This window comes from Ambystoma mexicanum, chromosome 1q (assembly GCF_040938575.1).
Source record: "Ambystoma mexicanum isolate Mex_15411 chromosome 1q, UKY_AmexF1_1, whole genome shotgun sequence".
Lineage (NCBI taxonomy): Eukaryota > Metazoa > Chordata > Amphibia > Caudata > Ambystomatidae > Ambystoma > Ambystoma mexicanum.
The window spans coordinates 876,105,158-876,121,764 of NC_090922.1; positions in this window are offsets into that span (position 1 = coordinate 876,105,158).

Here is a 16,607-nt window from a genome sequence, read left to right on the forward strand (position 1 = left end):
TCAGTGGATACCTTCATTCGAATATCCACTGCGGTATTGTCACAACTGCTGGCGTCAAACATAGTACGATCTCAGGCTTCCAACATATAGGAGGTAGGGGGCGGGATTTCCTGCAGAGGCATGTAACTGCTCCTCCACACCAGTCCAGTATATTGGCCAGTTTGTGAGTAGGCTCTTTATTGAGGACAACACATTTGTTATACCTTAAAAGTTGTTCAAGGTCAGAGGTATCAGAATCCTGAGGACTCCCCAGATGTCTGTTAAAATCCCCCCGCACAAACAAGGGGGATCCTGGGAAGAGAAATATCCAATACATATCAGTCTTTGTCCTGCCCAAGGGCAGTCCAGCACCGAAATGCCTGGCAGTTCTCTTCTGAACAAGAGTACCAACAGCAACCCCAGACACGTGTTTCGGCCTGGTTGGACCTCGTCAGTGAGGTGGAGCTGTGTCTCTCTAAGAACAGTGAGCAAGGGTTCCACATCTGGATGACCCTTGTAACTAAGGGGGAAAACCCAAACCTACTTATTATGCACAAACAAGGGGGGTTCTGGGAGTTTCTCTACTACCAGCCTATTTCCCGGGTTAGAGTCTCAACCAGAGTTTTTAGCTCACCGTCCTTTCTCAGAAGGGAAATATCCACTACATATCAGTCTTTGTCCTGCCCAAGGGCAGTCCAGCACTGAAATGCCTGGCAATTCTCTTCTGAACAAGAGTACCAACAGCAACCCCAGACACGTGTTTCTGCCTGGTTTACAATGCTAAAATATATGTTATATGTGCTCAGACATGTAATCAAATAGGTACACAAGATCCTATTTATATGTACCACATCTTACTCCACCAATAGGAACATAGATTATATTATAAAAGAAGGATAAGATGGTAAACTTTCTCTACTTCCACCCCTCCTTCTCACCCAACGATTAGACACCTCTGACAGATTCTCCGGCACTACAGGTCTTGACAACATAGACTGCGTGCAACATTCCAAATTTCAAAAAACATTTTTGTTTAATACAGAATATTTAAATTAAAACATAAGATACTACCCACACCTATCACAGTGTACAAAACTACCACTAAAACCTACAAAATCTAAAAAGCTAAATTTCAAATAAACCACTTACAAATGGACACAGACGAAATCACATATCACAGTACATAGAAAAAACCTAAATGTGTCACTAAAACAACATATAATCCCAACATGTTTCTGTTCTTTAAAGCCCCTTTCGGGCGAACATTCTTCAGGGGAACCTTTAAAACATCCACTATTCTTCTCAACACCGTGTTGAATGGGTAGTTTCAGGCAACCAGCCTGCAAAGAAGGGAAACAGAGGAAACTAATCAGATCCCCAGGGGAGGGGGTATTACCAAATGTAAAAGTGGAGTTGACTCAGTCAAGAGAACAATTCCACAAAAAGGTTTAGAAATTAAACCAATTAGATTTACCTTAATGTGGTGAATCTTCAACGCACGTCTGTAAATGACAGATAGGCTAATTTTTCTTAATTGAAAAACCAAGATATTTCAAAAGGCGTCTCAATCTGCCGAAAATATCGTCACACCTAGAAAGGACACATCACACTACCAATGAGCCACAGATCACTACAGGACAACAGTCATGAATTGTTCAGGATATATTAAATAAAAATTACCTTCACGCAAGTGAAGCCACCCACAACGTGGGGCAAGGGGAGGAAATCCCTTGTAATGACAACCAAGTCTGCAGATGATTACAAAAGAGGACGCAGAACCAATCTGTAATATAAGAAGGGCGGTCACCAACCATCTCAAAGAGCATTAAAATGCACCGATACACCACGGCTCCCAAATGTGTAAAAAAAAAGGGGAAGAAAAGAAACCATTTCAAGCCCAGCCTAGGTCGTGCATTAGAGCTCATGCTTCCAAACAGTAGCGTCATACACCAGCGGACTTCACAGCCATTAAATGTGTAAAAACATGCTGAACGTGACCAAGTAGTGGGAGATAGTACACAACACCTCAACGTTCAGTAAGTAAAAAACTGCGGAAAAGGGATAATAGCCACCAACATCACTAAAAGTAATGTAGCTACTAAAGTTCAAGAACAACATGCTCACCTCTAGATTAGGAGAAACAAACTCCTCGCTAATGACTCGCGGGGTTTGAAAGAAGACCGTGCAGCACCAGCATGTGTTTTCACCAAGTGCAGCAAAACGCTCACCACTTCCTAGTAAACACTAAGAAAGGACTATACTTTTCGATTAAATACTAGCCGGCAAGAAAATACAGCGGCCATCTTTTACATGCAATCTTCCTAGTGAACACTAAGGAAGGACTACACTCTTCAGTTAGGTACTAGCTGGTAAGAAAAAACTAGCGGCCATCTTTGCATCAAACCACCCAACAACAAGGGGAAGCAGTGTTGAGAAGAAAGTGCACTGGGGGGCACAAAACCATTCAAAAGAAATCGACACAGCATTGCAAAATTCAAGCAACATACATATGCAAATTTTTGCAAATATAGATGGCACAAAATAAGGAAAATTCAAAAAAATTCAAAACACAGCCAAAATTGCAAACAATAGTCAGATAGCAGAAAACATTTATGTTTGGCTGACCAGATGCCAATCAATACTCTCATTGAGCCCCAGAACATTACTTTGCAATTTAAAAATAATTTTTTGTTCCAGGTTCAATAATTTCTGGTCTGTCTCGGCTTTCCTATGGCCATGCACCTTTTTCAAAATAAACCACGTAAAGTCATTGCAGTCATGTTTCATATCAAGAAAATGTTTCACTAAAGGAGCTGCAATCACTTGATTTCTGATGCAGCTCCGATGTTCCACCATACGGACTTTACATTGTCTGTTAGTCTTGCCTACATAATATAGGCCACCGGGGCATGTGATTAAATACACAACATTGGATGTGTTACAGTTGGCCATTTCATTACACACCCATTTCAGATTAGGTAAAATTTGTATATATCTAATCTCTTTAGTTTGGGCACACATACTACATTTACCGCAAGGAAAATGCCCTTTTATTTCCGGTAAACCCCATAACCTGGTTTGTCTCACCAGTGGTGTACTTTTCTCAGTTACATCATTCCTGATCAAAATGTTCCTTAGGTTTCAACTTTTTCTAAAGGTCACCAAAGGGGGCAAGGCTTCTTTTCCTCTGTATACCTTTTTCCAAGTTTTCATCACAATAGATTTAATTTTGTACGATAAATTTGAAAAAGTATTAACAAAAACAGTACCAATCTTTCTCTTTATTTTCACATTTTTCTCCAAAAGAGCCTCACGATTATTATTGTATGCTCTTTTTGAAGCAGTCTTAATCACTCTCAGTGGATAGCCTTTGTTTCGCAGTTTCTGAGTAAGTGCGTCCGCACTTAGGCGGAAATCCTCTTTTCTACTACTATTCCTTTTTAACCTTAAAAACTGCCCAAAAGGTAAGTTGTTTTTCAAATGCTAAGCATGATGGCTGTTAAAGTGCAGAAGAGAATTCTTGTCAGTAGTCTTTGTGTAGGGCTTCACTTTTAACACTCCATTCTCATGAAAGATGGTAATATCCAGAAAATGAGTCTCAAAGTCACATATGGATCCCGTAAATTTCAGAAAAAGATTCTGTTGGTTCAACCAGGTCATAAAGCACTCAGCTTCTTCTCTCGTACCATCCCATACAATGAGTATATCGTCTATATACCTCAGCCACTTCCTCAACTGATGGATATCAGGATTAGTGGCTGGGTATATCACAATTTTTTCAAAATATTCAACATAGAGGTTGGCTAAATTAGGGGCCATGGTCGCACCCATGGCAGTGCCCTCTATCTGTTGGAAAAAAGTTCCTTGGAACTGGAAAAAGTTTTTGGTAAGGGCAAACTCAGTACACCACAAAATAAAGGCACTGCTCACAGGGTGTCCATCCTCTCTGCCCAGCAAAATTTCTTCAACAACCTCTAATGTCGCCCTTTGTGGTATCATAGTATAGAGGGATTGAATATCCAAACCTATCAATAAAGAGTTGCCTTGAACAAAATCTATGTTCTCTATTTTATTGATGGCATCGGTAGTATCCCTCAAATAACTCTGCATTTTCATCACAAATGGGCGCAGATAAAAATCTGCGAACTTAGACAATGGTTCTAAAATGGAATTGACCCCAGAGACTATGGGACGTCCGGGAGGGTCTACCAATCTCTTATGCACCTTAGGCAAAATATAGAACACAGGTACCCTACCTTGTTCCCTTATTAGAAATTCAAATTCTTGTTTGCTAATCATCTCTGAGTCATATGCCAAAGTAACTTTTTCTTTTATGATCTTCATCAGCCGAGCAGTAGGGTCACAAGTAAGTTTCAAATAGCTCACACTCAACTCTATCAATAAAGAGTTGCCTTGAACAAAATCTATGTTCTCTATTTTATTGATGGCATCGGTAGTATCCCTCAAATAACTCTGCATTTTCATCACAAATGGGCGCAGATAAAAATCTGCGAACTTAGACAATGGTTCTAAAATGGAATTGACCCCAGAGACTATGGGACGTCCGGGAGGGTCTACCAATCTCTTATGCACCTTAGGCAAAATATAGAACACAGGTACCCTACCTTGTTCCCTTATTAGAAATTCAAATTCTTGTTTGCTAATCATCTCTAAGTCATATGCCAAAGTAACTTTTTCTTTTATGATCTTCATCAGCCGAGCAGTAGGGTCACAAGTAAGTTTCAAATAGCTCACACTGGCCCTCACCCCTGGGGTCTTCCGCTAGGGCCGATTACGACCCGTGACCGTAAACTACGATGTCATTAGCGGCATCGTAGCTAACGCTGCCGCTGACTGCGCCAAGGGCGCGCGCACGCGAACATCCACACCGTACTTAGCGCCATGGCGGAAAGGTACGCGAATGCCGGCCCAAGCGGACATGCCCCTAACGCCATCACCCAGCCCGTTAAGTACCTTACCGCCATGGTGCTAATTACGTCATCGCGAACCAACCGTAAAGGGCCATGTAAAGTGAATGCAGCTGCCACAGGTGCACAGAAACAGCACAGGTGAAGGCAATACAGACTCAGGAAGTACAAAAAGAGCACACCCCACCCCTTCCCACACCCAGTCACACTCCACAATGATACCAATAGGACTAGCAATGTTGGGGCTGGAGGACCTGATAGCAATGCGAATGCTACAACAGCAACTACAACAACAACAACAACAACAACAGGCTGCACAGAGGAGACGCAGGAGGAGAAGGAGGGCAAGGCAGGCCCAGCAAGCCCCACCAGCACAGCCAGTGCCACCACGCAGGCAGCCCCCAATCCCACGCATCAGAGCCAGCCCATTCAACCTCACCGCTGAGCAGATCCACACCCTGTACCGACTGGACCGGGACACCATCACCACCATTGTGAACATGATACACAACAACATCGTCAGCATGATTGAAACACCCACTGCCACCCCCCCCCTACTGAAGGTAGTGTCCGTGCTCCACTTCCTGGCCACAGGCACCTACCAGCACACAGTGGGGCACTTGCATGGCATATCACAACCATTATTCTCGCGTACACTGATGCAAGCGCTCGATGCCCTCCTCAAGCACACAAATGACCACATCTCATTACCACGGTCTGCCCAGGAGATTGCCAACACCAAAGTGGGTTTCCATGCACTGGCCGGCATACCTGGTTGCATTGGTGCCATTGACTGCACCCATGTTGAATTGGTGGTCCCACATGCCATGGAGGTACCGTATCGCAACCGTAAACATTTCCACTCAATCAACGTGCAAATGGTCTGTGACTCCAACAGGATCATCACACATTGTTCTGCCAGATTCCCCGGATCAACCCATGATTCAATGGTCCTTCGGAACTCCACAATACCACGCTACATGGAGCGACATGCAGGCCCAAGATCCTACCTACTCGGTGAGTCTAATGTCATGAGCATGGAAATGCAAAGTGGGTGTTGAATGACGTACCAATGCATATTTCATCTGGCAGATACAGGGGGGTGATGCATACGTCACATGGGTGCAACTAGCAGTAGCCAGATCATTCCCTGTGGCAGCACTGACGTCAACAGAGTAGTGTACACATTATGCCTGACCTAATCATCCCAACATGTGAATGAAAGTGTATCCCAAAAACGACACAACCATCTGCAAGTGCATTGTGCAAATTGTGACCGCATTGACCCTAAAGAAAACCGTCCAACATGCACGTCACCATGCACCAACTACTGAAAGGCCTGTCCCCCACAACTGCGCACAAAGGAGGCACATGACAGACAGGAACATCAATGCACCACTACAAGACCCACAAACTGTCCCCATTGACACCAGTAATGCTCACTGGGGTCATAATCCAGCAGGGAAGGCCGTGAGGAAAGGCCTCCCATGCTCTTATCAGCTCTGCTGCGAGGACCGCGATCGCATCAGCTGAGAGCCGAAAGAAACGAAGCCAGAACAACCATGTGTTCCACACACACGGCGCCATTCGCCGCGTGTCTCACGGCTCCGGATGCACTCGAAATGGCGTCCATGGTTGCCATGGACGCCATCCCAGCAAAGAAGCCAGCCGACATCACCGCCGCGGGCCCGAGCGCCCATTTGCTGCCTCTCTCTGCCTGCCCCTCCCCTCCTGCTTTAAACGGAGGGGGAGAGGGCCGAGAGGCGAAGCCGAGCAGGGAAGGCCGTGAGGAAAGGCCTCCCATGCTCTTATCAGCTCTTTGCTGCTCGTCTGCCGTCTGCCAGAAATCTATGCCGCACTCCGGAGGTAAGAGCCAGAACCACAACTCATCTCGCTCATACCCATGCCTGCATAGTAGATTCATCAGATTACGCACCCGCACGCGGCAAGCCACTCTCTACTCCCATCCCCTACCCACGAACACCCGCAATGCCCGGCTAAGTTCGCGCACCTCACCGCCCTCGCCATATTTGATCACTGCAAGACTCATCCGCCCAAAGCCTACAGCGTCTATGAATACAGACAATAAAGCAGACAATAAAGTACTGTACCACATCCACAGGTGTGCCTCAACCGTACTAAACTTGTCACCACTTGTGCCCACTTCTACTGAAAGTGAGCCCCCCAGTGTAAAATCTGTGGTTAGCAATTCTTCTACCACCATTTTGAATGCTACTGTGCCAAATGTTTTACAACCTGTGTCCACCACTTCTGAAACTAGGCCCCCCAGTGTAAAATCTGTGGTTAGCAATTCTTCTACCACCATTTTGAATGCTACTGTGCCAAATGTTATACAACCTGTGTCCACCACTTCTGAAACTAGGCCCCCCAGTGTAAAATCTGTGGTTAGCAATTCTTCTACCACCATTTTGAATGCTACTGTGCCAAATGTTTTACAACCTGTGTCCACCACTTCTGAAACTAGGCCCCCCAGTGTAAAATCTGTGGTTAGCAATTCTTCTACCACCATTTTGAATGCTACTGTGCCAAATGTTTTACAACCTGTGTCCACCACTTCTGAAACTAGGCCCCCCAGTGTAAAATCTGTGGTTAGCAATTCTTCTACCACCATTTTGAATGCTACTGTGCCAAATGTTTTACAACCTGTGTCCACCACTTCTGAAACTAGGCCCCCCAGTGTAAGATCTGTGGTTAGCAATTCTTCTACCACCATTTTGAATGCTACTGTGCCAAATGTTTTACAACCTGTGTCCACCACTTCTGAAACTAGGCCCCCCAGTGTAAAATCTGTGGTTAGCAATTCTTCTACCACCATTTTGAATGCTACTGTGCCAAATGTTTTACAACCTGTGTCCACCACTTCTGAAACTAGGCCCCCCAGTGTAAAATCTGTGGTTAGCAATTCTTCTACCACCATTTTGAATGCTACTGTGTCAAATGTTCTACAACCTGTGTCCACCACTTCTGAAACTAGGCCCCCCAGTGTAAAATCTGTGGTTAGCAATTCTTCTACCACCATTTTGAATGCTACTGTGCCAAATGTTTTACCACCTATGTCCACCCACTCCCCAGCCACTACCGAACCCCATCTTAAATGCGCCATGATTAACGCTAGATCCATCAATGCCCACGCTTTAGACATCCACGACCTCCTAACCACCCATGACCTCGATCTACTCATGATTTCTGAAACATGGCTTCACGATGCATCTGGCCCGGCACTCACCCTCGCACTACCGCCTGGATATTCCATCACCAGACAAGATCGGCTATCCAAAGGGGGAGGTGTAGCAATTATTGCCAAAGACTGCTTTTCTATCAGGAAAGTAGAGAAATCCCTGCACAACAGTGACTACCTCCAAGTCAAAATTAACCTATCTCCCCAATGTACCATTACTGTCCACATTGTCTACCGCCCCCCAGGCCCAACAGGTGACTTCCAAGCCTCTCTCATCCACCTCCTCTCTGACAACCTCAAGAAACAATCTCAAGCCATTCTCCTGGGGGATGTTAACCTAGGTCTTCTGGACAGGAAGGACCCAGCAGCCAAATCTCTTGACTCAGCCCTCAAGGCTCTGGGCTACAACAACACCATCTTTAGCCCAACCCACGCCCAGTGCAGAACCCTTGACTGGATTGCGCAACATAACTGCCCACTCATCATCACTGGAAACCTTCCCACCCCATGGTCAGACCACCACATCATCACCTTCAGCATCCTCACCACCTGCTCCACCACCCCCCCACCCCAACCACTGCCACCCTGCCTCGCCAGAAGCTCCCGCCAACTCACTAAGGAAAGGCTACTGCCTTTCCTCCAAGGCCCAGCCTTCAGACCCCCTTTCTCCACCGACCCAGAAACACTCGCAACAGCCTACAAAGCTGCCATCAAAGCAGCCATTAACTCCATTGCCCCCCTTAAACCCCGTAAAGCCAAACCCACCACCCATTCCAACTCCTGGTTCACCCCAGACCTCCTCGCACTCCGCACTGAAAAAAAGGATGCCCTCACTCAGTGGCAAATCTCTCACTCTGACAAAGACAAGATGACTTTTAAATCATGCTCCACTAGATATAAAAAAGCAATCACCCTAGCTAAGGCCAAATCCTTTGAATCCAGAATCTCTGAAGCCCAATCCAGCACTAAAGAAATCTTTGCCATTTTCAGGGAGCTAGAGACACCCGCGCCTGCCCCCCAGAACTTCACCAAAGACAAGGCCTGGTGTGATGATATACAAGCAGCCATGAAAAATAAACTGAGTCTGCTCCAAAACAAAATACTAGCCACCAAGCAAGCCCTACCCAACACACACACCCCTGTCCCACCACCAGCCCCGGACACCCCCCAACCCTTTTCATTCAAACCCATTCTAGAAAAAGACATCACCAACATAATGAGGAACATCAAACCCTCCAATTGCAAAGGTGATGTATGCCCAGCCACCATTATCAAAGACTGCGCCGAAGCATTAGCTCCCTTCCTTACAGCCTTCGTAAACGCCTCCTTTGCTACAGGGAAAGTCCCCGCCTCCCTTAAGGAAGCCTGGGTCCGCCCTCTCCTAAAAAAAACCACCCTTGACCCCACCTCCCCTAACAACTATAGACCCATCACCACTGTCCCCTTCCTCCTCAAAATACTGGACAAAGCAGCATACCTGCAGGTTCAACATTTCATTGAAGTGAACAAACTCCTAGGACTCCGACAATCAGGCTTCCGCCCCAGACACGGGACCGAAACCGCCCTACTTGACCTGAAAAACCAAATGGACGATGCCAGAGACATGGGCAAACCAGCACTTCTCCTACTTCTTGACCTATCCGCGGCTTTCGACCTCGTGGATCATGACGTCCTATGCCACCACCTCTCCTCTACGGCCAAATTTTCCCCTGAAGCCACAGCATGGATCACCTCCTTCTTACAAGACAGAACCATGCAAGTATTCTCGGACCTAGCATCCGCCTCACCTACTATCATACTCTGTGGTGTGCCCCAAGGCTCCTGCCTCTCACCCACCCTCTACAACATCTTCACTCGACCCCTTTTTCTCATCCTTGAAGCCATGGGCATTTCATACACCAACTACGCTGATGACACACAGATCCTCCTCACCCTCACTGGCAACTACGACACTGACTCCATGACCCTCAACAACCTCTACAACACCATCCAAGCCTGGATGGCAGACAATGGACTATGCCTCAACTCAGACAAGACTGAACTCCTCCTGGTAGGCTCACCCGACACGCTGAAAAATCTAGACTCCCAGTTCAGTCACTTCACCATAGACTCCATCAAAATACCTGTCTCAGAATCAGTCAAAACACTTGGCGTCTACTTAGATTCCAACCTATCCATGGTTAAACAAGTCAACGCTATAGCCTCTGCAGCTGCATATCATGCCAAACTAATCAACGCAGTCAGGCCCTTTCTCTCCAAAGAGAACTGCACTAACATAGCCAGAGCCATCACTGGATCTAGGCTTGACTATTGTAATGTACTCTTCCTAGGTACATCCAACAAAAACCTAGAGAGGTTACAAATCATTCAGAATAGCGCTCTCCGGGCAGCCCAAGGCATTGCCAAACGAGAACACATCTCGGAAGCCAGAAAACGAGCACACTGGCTCCCAATAAAAGAAAGGATCATCTTCAAAACTCTTACACTGACTCACAAGTGCTTTCACCTTACTGCCCCCGACTACCTCTCCCAAAGGATCCACCCCGTCTCTACTACGAGGCCAACCAGGTCACCATATACTAACATGCTTTCTGTGCCATTAGTAAAAAAAGCCAGAGCTGGCGGCTCCAGCTTCCCATATCTCGCACCCACTCACTGGAACGCCCTACCTCCTATAATCCGAGGTGAGGCCTCCCTTTGCACCTTCCGCAAATCCATAAAAACCATCTTATTCACATAAGATTCCTCGCACCAGCTGAATACATCTCCTATGTTCCATTGCATAAACTGTTTGTAATGACCAACTGTACCAACCAAAACAGCAGATCTATGCCTGTTGAATACATAATGTACTGATGAATGCTTCTTTGCCTGTAACTAAGCTCTTGCAAGTAACAGCGCCTCAATGCCCATGGGTTACTTGCGCGCTATATAAATTTAAATAAATAAATAAATAAATAAATAATGAGCCAGACATCAATGTTGCAATCATGTGAGCTTCAAGCTCACAGGACACGTGCAAGGTCACATGAATGACGGCCTGAACAGACACAGTGGATGGCCATTCACAAGGCAATCGTCCCCCCTGCATTGTGTTTTTGCATGCAAAACAGTACATGAGAGCCATGAACACATACTGGTTGCACAGTGTAAATCCATTAGCACAACTCTAATTGGTGCACAGTAACAGTCGGAATCAAGGCATGGTTGTGCGTCATGTTCACAAATCAATCTCGTTCCTGACACATTCATTTCTCACATTTTACAGGTGATGCGGGCTATCCCCTGAAGAGGTGGCTCCTCACACCAGTGCGGAACCCATCGAACCAGCATGAGGAGGACTACAACCGTGCCCATGCACGTACCCGTGTGGTGATAGAGCAGGCTTTTGGCCTACTGAAGGCACGTTTCCGCTGCCTCAGCAGGTCTGGCGGGGCACTCCTGTACCGCCATGAGAAGGTTGCAAAGATCGTCATGGCATGTGTCATGCTACACAATATGTGCATCGGACGAAACGTGCCTCTGCCCCCTGACGCAGAACCACAACCACCTGATGATGGGGATGATGATGATGGGGATGGGGCAGCACCTCAGGGAGGCAGCGATGCACAGGAGGGGCATATAATGCGTCAGAATGTCATTGACCGATACTTCTAGCACACACAGCGTGTGTGTAACATATGGATGGCACTTGGGGCACTGTGTGTGTCTGGTATGTCAACACTGTGGACTGTAAAACAATAAAGCACACATACGCAATGAGCAATGTCCACACATTTCGTTTGTGAGAAATGAAAAAGTGTATTGTTCTTCTGAATAGGTATAACAGAACCTTTCCCCCTCCCCCCTGAACACTCCAACACTCCAACACACCCAATTCCCCCCTCCCCCTCCCCCCTGAACACTCCAACACACCCAATTCCCCCCTCCCCCTCCCCCCTGAACACTCCAACACACCCAATTCCCCCCTCCGCCTCCCCCCTGAACACTCCAACACACCCAATTCCCCCTCCCCCTCCCCCTGAACACTCCAACACACCCAATTCCCCCCTCCCCCTCCCCCCTGAACACCCTGCAAACATGTGACAGTGCCCGTGGTGAAGTGTGTATAGTTTTGCACACTATTGACTGCCCCCTCTCCCGGAACCTGGGGCCCCCCTGCCTGTGCTCCTCAGGGTCCTGGATGACCTGCGGACGGGAGTGGCTTGTGCTGAACTTGCAGCTGAGGATGTACCGGGCTGCTCAGTACGGCATGTGTCCACAATTGTCTGGATGAGCTGGCTCATCATCTGCCGCACTGCAGCAAGTTCGGTGCATATGTCCCTGCTGGCAGTTTGGATGGCAGACCTGATGCCATCAGCACTCCTCTCCATGGCTGCACTGGCACTTCCACATTCTGCAACATGCTGCGTGAGGAGTGTGCCCAGTACTTCCTGCCTGTTGGCAATCTGCTCCAGCGACAGCTGGAAATCTGGCCCAATGGAGGGTGCCAATGGGGGACCAATGGGACTACTCCCATCTTCCCCAACTCCCACTGGGCTTGGAGTTGCTGGCCATGAATTAGCAGGCGATTGGCCCTGGGTGTCATCTCCATGATGGCTGATTGGGGATAGGTGTGGTGAGTGAAGTTGCGTGTTGTGGTCAAGTCCAGTGTCATCCTCCACATCACTATCGGAGCAGGCAGCGATGGCTGCAGTCTCCCCAACAGTACTGCTCCCTGCTGACACATTGCCCTCAGTGGGCAACAGTGGGTGTTGTTGGGCTGCAGGCGCTGTCACGACCCCTTCCTCGGGGGACTTTGCTGCCCTGGCCTCTTCAGCCTGGCGTGGGTTCGGCCTGGGTCCAGCAGAGGTGGATGCATGGTTCCCTTCTCCCACTTTCCTGGCCTTCTTGGCTGGGGTGCTGGTGCTGTCGTCCCTGCCAGTGTCCGATTGCGAGCCTGTGGTGGAGCAGAGGAGGGTGACTGTTATTGATGGTTCAGCGGACATTGAGCAGGCATTGTGAAGAGTGTAATGGATAGATGGTGGAGTTAGTAGCCCGTGACATACAGGTTGCCTCCCTTTAGGTTCGGTTTTGCATGCAGGTGTGTGTCTGCCTACTGTACAGTGTACATGCTGCATGTGCGCAGGGTGTGGCTCATCTGCTGATGTGTTGCGTCTGCCACATTGTGATTGTCACGTGCAAGTGTATCAGGGTGTCTTGCAAGGCTGGATATGAGGCACCTACCTGTGTCTCCAGATGTCGGGGCCCCTCTCTCCATCTCGCCGACACCTTCGATGCACTCAATGCCAATCAGAGAGGCACATGTCTCCTTCCATGGCTGCATCTTCAGTGGGGAGTCTGCTCCCCCGCCAGTTCCCAGGGCCAGGTTACGGTTGGCAGACATAATGCCCCGGACCCTGATCCGCAGGTCGTCCCACCTCTTGCGGCACTGTTTGGAGGTGCGTGGGGTGGTTCCAACAGCACTGACACGTTGTGCCACAAGTTCCCACACCTCCTTTTTGCGGCCTATGGCTGGCCGGGTCATCTCAGTGGAGAAGACAACATCGGCCTTCTCCTGGAGCGTGTCTGCAAGCATTTGCAGTTCCTCACGACTGAAGCGCTCCTGCCGCTGCCTGTCACATGCCTTCTTCACAACTTTCGGCATGGTTGGGTGAGGAAATGGGTGGGTTATGGGAATGACAGGGTTTGAGGGTTGGTTGTGGTGTGGTTGGGTAGGATGGCAATGGATTGTGTTTTTTAAGATGGCCGCTGTGCTGTTTCCCGTTCCGCCGCGATTACGCTATTTCCGGTTCCGCCTAATTGCGGTCACCGCTAATTACGGTGACCGCTGACTACGGTCGGCGCAATGATGGGTGGCGGTAGGTCACCCTGCGCTGTTAAAGAGGCCGGTAAGGGCTATTTATGGCATGGCGTAGTTTACGTTACCGTCATGGCGTAATGCTCGTGCGCGATGGGTCGTAATATGGCGCTCTTATCGCCATCGGACCATGGCGTTAACGCTCGTTACGCCATGGCGGTATTTTCGATTACTTACCGCCTGGGTCGTAATGAGGGCCACTGTCAGAAAGAAGTCTCTCACATTCTTTAACATAATCACTGCGATTCATCAAGACAACAGCTCCCCCTTTATCTGCTTGTCTGATAATGAGATTCTTATCTTTTGCAAGTTTTTAGAACAGAATCTCTCTGGGGTTTACTAAAGTTCGAATTATGAGATTTCTCAAAGGTCGACGCATTACGCAGACCACTGCAGTTATTACTATTGTAACCCTCGTGTTCACTGAAATATTCATTAAGGCGTACTTTTGCGAAATTCAAAGGGATCATGGGTTTTGGTCATAACAAAGCTGAGGCCCCTGTTGAGAGTATTCTCTTCTTCACTTGAAAGTACATTGTTGGACAAGTTAATTACCACTGATTCCTTGTTCGGCTCCGTGTCCTGACCTGGTTGTCCCAATCCCCTCGGTTGGGACCCTGCCCTAAAAAAGGCATCCTTTTTCTTTGTTTGTTGCCCCCTCTCTGGCCCCTTCCCCTGCCTCTGCCCGGGTTCGATTGAGCTACAGGTTCATTGTCTCCTGTGCTATCTTCACCTGAGTTATATGAAGTATCCCTAAAATATACACGTCTATTGTTTTTAGGAATCTGAAATGTGTTACCAAAGTTATGGCCCTCTACAACATAAGGGAAAGCCTTTTCATGTGTAAAATTGGTGAGGTCTTTTTTCAACCTTTTGACGCTTTCTAGGGTAGTATCATTTTTAAAATCTACTAACCCTTTAAGGTGTTGTTCTAGTTTTACTTTGAACGTATCTAGATCAAGATCTTTTTTGAGTTCTTCTTCCAAATTTGTAATATCTATCTCTATTTTCTTTGACACTTCAGTAGCTGTATCTATGATTAGGACTAACCAGTCCCTCCCACATTTATTAGATATGTAACTCCATTTTAGTTTAAATTCCTTATTGTCTAAAAATAGACGTGGCTCATTTCTCACTATGAGACCTTGAGGAAGGGCCTGATTTTTCAAATACTCAAGCATAATAGCTCCATGCAGTTTAGTACGAATAAGGCGTTTCCTTAATTGGACCGATTCGTCCCATTGATCATTGCTGTTAATATTGATCTCATTTTCACTGGTGCCAGCCAGCACTGATAATGTGTCTAACAATTTTTTCACATGATCCTCGCTATATGCTAGGTACTTGTCTGAGGCTGTAGCCATGTTATATGGCTAGTAGTGTAGTGTCCTGGTGTGATACAATATCTCCTTATTCACAACCCACGAGACCACAAGAGCCTCTGAAAACATGTAATCAAATAGGTACACAGGATCCTATTTATATGTACCACATCTTACTCCACCAATAGGAACATAGATTATATTATAAAAGAAGCATAAGATGGTAAACTTTCTCTACTTCCACCCCTCCTTCTCCCCCAACGATTAGATACCTCTGACAGATTCTCCGGCACTACAGGTCTTGACAACATAGACTGCGTGCAACATTCCAAATTTCAAAAAACATTTTTGTTTAATACAGAATATTTAAATTAAAACATAAGATACTACCCACACCTAACACAGTGTACAAAACTACCACTAAAACCTACAAAATCTAAAAAGCTAAATTTCAAATAAACCACTTACAAATGGACACAGACGAAATCACATATCACAGTACATAGAAAAAACCTAAATGTGTCACTAAAACAACATATAATCCCAACATGTTTCTGTTCTTTAAAGCCCCTTTCGGGCGAACATTCTTCAGGGGAACCTTTAAAACATCCACTATTCTTCTCAACACCGTGTTGAATGGGTAGTTTCAGGCAACCAGCCTGCAAAGAAGGGAAACAGAGGAAACTAATCAGATCCCCAGTGGAGGGGGTATTACCAAATGTAAAAGTGGAGTTGACTCAGTCAAGAGAACAATTCCACAAAAAGGTTTAGAAATTAAACCAATTAGATTTACCTCAATGTGGTGAATCTTCAACGCGCGTCTGTAAACCAAAATACAGCGGCCATCTTTTACATGCAATCTTGGTCACGTTCAGCATGCTTCCAAACAGTAGTGTCATACACCAGCGGACTTCACAGCCATTAAATGTGTAAAAACATGCTGAACGTGACCAAGATTGCATGTAAAAGATGGCCGCTGTATTTTCTTGCCGGCTAGTATTTAATCGAAAAGTATAGTCCTTTCTTAGTGTTTACTAGGAAGTGGTGAGCGTTTTGCTGCACTTGGTGAAAACACATGCTGGTGCTGCACGGTCTTCTTTCAAACCCCGCGAGTCATTAGCGAGGAGTTTGTTTCTCCTAATCTAGAGGTGAGCATGTTGTTCTTGAACTTTAGTAGCTACATTACTTTTAGTGATGTTGGTGGCTATTATCCCTTTTCCGCAGCTTTTTTACTTACTGAACGTTGAGGTGTTGTGTACTATCTCCCACTACTTGGTCACGTTCAGCATGTGTTTACACATTTAATGGCTGTGAAGTCC